At 31.0% G+C, this 3,618-nt stretch overlaps 1 long non-coding RNA gene across 3 annotated transcripts; it reads right to left on the bottom strand.

Annotated features, from left to right (window-relative positions):
* Window positions 1–942: 942 nt before the first annotated feature.
* Window positions 943–1,869, bottom strand: LOC149191125 (uncharacterized). Of its 3 annotated transcripts, none has more exons than XR_016256582.1 (3): window positions 1,680–1,869; window positions 1,448–1,552; window positions 943–1,355 (listed from the first exon to the last, which is right to left on the bottom strand). It is a non-coding gene; the product is annotated as an uncharacterized LOC149191125 (long non-coding RNA). The 3 variants fall into 3 exon arrangements; XR_016256581.1 differs by having other exon boundaries at window positions 1,644–1,865; XR_016256580.1 differs by having other exon boundaries at window positions 1,448–1,867.
* Window positions 1,870–3,618: the final 1,749 nt, after the last annotated feature.

Below are 3,618 nucleotides of genomic sequence, written 5' to 3' on the forward strand. Positions count from 1 at the left end.
TTGGACTTGAAGGCAAATATCAAGGTTGGGAGGAAAATATGATAAACTATTTGTTTCAACTTCAAACAGTGAACAATGGTTACATCTGGAACCAAATAAGTATTTAAACTTTATGTAATTATTTATGATGTGAGATTAAGGTTGCAATTAAAGTTGAAGAATGTTAATTCTTTAGAACAGTTAAGTATGTTGGCCTGTAGCAACAGTTTTTAAATTGTGTTCTAGTGTATACATCAACTAAATAAAAACTCTGCAAATCTGTAGCAAGAATATAAGAATTCTTAGAAGAATAGATCTCAAGTGATTACCCTGTAAATCCCTTTAAGAGGAAATATAGAAATTAAAGAAGAGAACTTCGTGATAAAGACTTAAACCTATCAAACAGTGGTATATACTTAATAATCAAAGTAAATTCTCTTCATTCTAGAACAAGTTGTAAAGAGAAAAAAACTGAAACTTAAGGTCAAACCATTATATGCCCAAATCCGCATATTTGCTAAGGAAATTATCCTAAACAAAAGGAAAACGAGAGAACAAAAGTATGCAATAACTAAATGTTAACACGATTACAACGGTTCACTTGAGAATAAAATTCAAGACAAATAAGAAACCCCAAATTAATTATAGGACCAGACGACAAGGATCCTCCATGGCTTATAGCAAGCATAAACTATGATGCACAGTAATTATAGAAAGTAGGTCGAAACCCCAATTACTTTCAGAACTAAGCACAAATATTATAAAACAGAACCGATAAGACACCAAACAAATTTTGGAAAAACATAAACTGATACATTCGTTACAATAACAATATGATGAGTAAAACCAAACCATTGATAAACTTGTATTTTTAAAAGAGGAAAAATGGAGTTCAATCCAGGGTATAAAGACCCTCTTTGTTTTTACAACTCAGGTAGCTATATATATATATATATATATATATATATATATATATATTCAACAAAATTACATAGTAAATCCAAAAACCCTCCTAATGAGGACCTTTTGATAAAATTGTATCGAGTACATAGAAAAAACTTCCGGCATAGGGGCAGTACTAGCCGCATACTTGGAAGCCAAACTAATGGAGAAATGGCTCTGAGATTCGACTCAGATGTTACAACTTAAAGGCCTTAAGCACAAACCCTTACGAAAAGTAAATTAAGAAAGAAGGAGAGACAAAACCAAGCTGGCTCATAACCTAAACTCTCAAGGACTGCTGCCTGGTAGCATTTCAGAGCAAGATCCTTCACATTCCCGGAAACCCAATAGGGTAAAACGATAAACCTTGACATGGTGCTGAAAGGTGCGCCTGGCATAACCCTTCTCGAATGATAAGGTGCCTCCGAAGAAACCTGTCAGATAAGAAAACACGTTACATATATCCAACAAAGATCTAAAGATATATTAATGGTGTTTTCAAATAAAAATTCCGAGGCAAAACTACCTGTCCCCGCGAGGGCCGCAAGTTTGAAACATTTCATTGAAACAGTGGAACATTGAATAAATCGACAACCCACGCCACCAGAGCAAGAATGTAGCAGTGGAAGAACTGTAACATTACAAAAAGGTAAGTGAACCATGAATTGGCCTGAACCATTAGCTCTGCAAGCCGACGAACCAAAAACACAATGCCATACTACCTCATAGTCGAATCGACAGAAGCAATAAGGGTTTACATGCTGTTGTTGGATGAACCTAAGTCGTGGAGGATCGTCGATGGAGCGGTGCTTCCGAGGAAGGATCAATAGCTAGAAAGTAGACGGAAGACTCCAGAGACCTCCTCCCGCCATCGCTCAAAGGGCCACATTCAATGTATTATCGATGAATCCTTTCCATGTGTAATTATCACATAAATTAATCCAAATTTTCTGTGGTAATGAATACCAACATTAATGTCATTAATGAATATACAGTAAAATATCGCGTATCCACTATGATAAAACATTCATAGGTTCAATGCTTTAACATTAATATTTTACATTATAGATTTGAATTAATATAATTTTTTTTATTATGTGAATTTATGGGGACATGACAAATGATGTGATGATAAAGAGAAGTGTAGAATCTGACCTCCATTAAATCAACTTATTTAACCATTTGAAAAAAACGACGTGATCTTCAAACTTATTATTCGATACGAAATCCAGGGCTTCTCAGATATGATATCCATCATGAAATGACTGAAAATGAAATAGGCTGTTGAAATTTATCTGAATGGTGAATTGATCAGCTGTTCACTGTTATATATATATAATCAAAATTATGTGGTTGATAAAAAAAATCATACATATAACTTTAAAAATTTAATTTAAATTAAATTTATAAAAATAAATATATATACTTTTCAATTAAGTACATTGGCAACTATATCATATTTATATGATATGGAAATTAAAAAAAAAAATAGATAAATCACTAAATTCATATGCTATCTTGTTATTTTTGAAAATACAGAACTAATATATACATATCTTCAAGAAACACAACAGTAACTAGAGCATTTCAGTTTTTTTTTTAAGTTTCTGCAATAAAATTATTTATTTGTCAAGATTTTTCAATTCCTATATATCAGAAGGCAAATATATTTATCAATAGAGATATCTTTATCAAAACTACAAGCATTCAATTGATAAACTACAAGCGTTCAATTCACGAAAGAAATATATATATATCAATATTTTAATGGAAACTTTCATTATATGGTTTATTATACGCAAACATATTAATGTGCTAAAAAAGGTTTTCTAAGGCTGATGTCTGGGGGTACCAGGCCGATTTCCAACCACTTTAGGTTCTAAGATTTGGGAGAGGCCACGTATGAATTGGTACAGTAGTCATGTATGCGCAAATATTAAAGTCTGTCGTCTGCGCCAAAGCTTCCTAAGGAAAACGTTGTTACATGTACCCACTAACACTTAGTTTCAAATTCAGACTTCGACTGTAGTCTTCCGCAACGCTTACTGTTCATTAATCCTGAAGTGTGCCGTTTGCAATGCCATTTCGTTAAAATTTTGATACGTAGATCATGCTCCTTTTTTTTTTCTTTCATTCATAATGTTCTCCTTTTATTTTCGAACTTTTGTTATCTCTTAAACCATTTGTACGAAGTGTAAACTTAATTATTTCACTTTAATTTGTGATAATTTATTTTGATAACATTAACTAAATTATTACATAACAATATTAAAAAGTCGAAAGTTTAAATTCTCGTCATGCTGGACTGTTTTGAGATATTTGATAGAACCTTATTTTACAACAGAATTTTTGAGATGTAATCATATATTTAATACAAATATGTATTTTAAAAAAATATTAATTTTAGCGTGATTTATTTTATTATCTAAAATCATTTCAATAATAAATGATAATTTTAATTTAAAGTAATAAATAATATATAACAAACTTACCGTAATTCAAAAACATAATCTTCACAATAATAATATTATATATTTTAGAACGTTACCCAAAACTTGTGCTTAAATACACTCTCAATTAAATTATATATCAAGTTTATCCAAATGTCAACTTGATCAGCGACTCACGCTTTTGTTATATATATATCCCTTCAGTTTTTTTATAAGGTTGGCAGGTATATATTTATGATTTTCGATA

Source organism: Pinus tabuliformis, chromosome 3_1 (genome assembly GCF_031772625.1).
Source record: "Pinus tabuliformis cultivar Carrire ecotype Pingquan chromosome 3_1, CPIR1, whole genome shotgun sequence".
Classification (NCBI taxonomy): Eukaryota; Viridiplantae; Streptophyta; class Pinopsida; order Pinales; family Pinaceae; genus Pinus; species Pinus tabuliformis.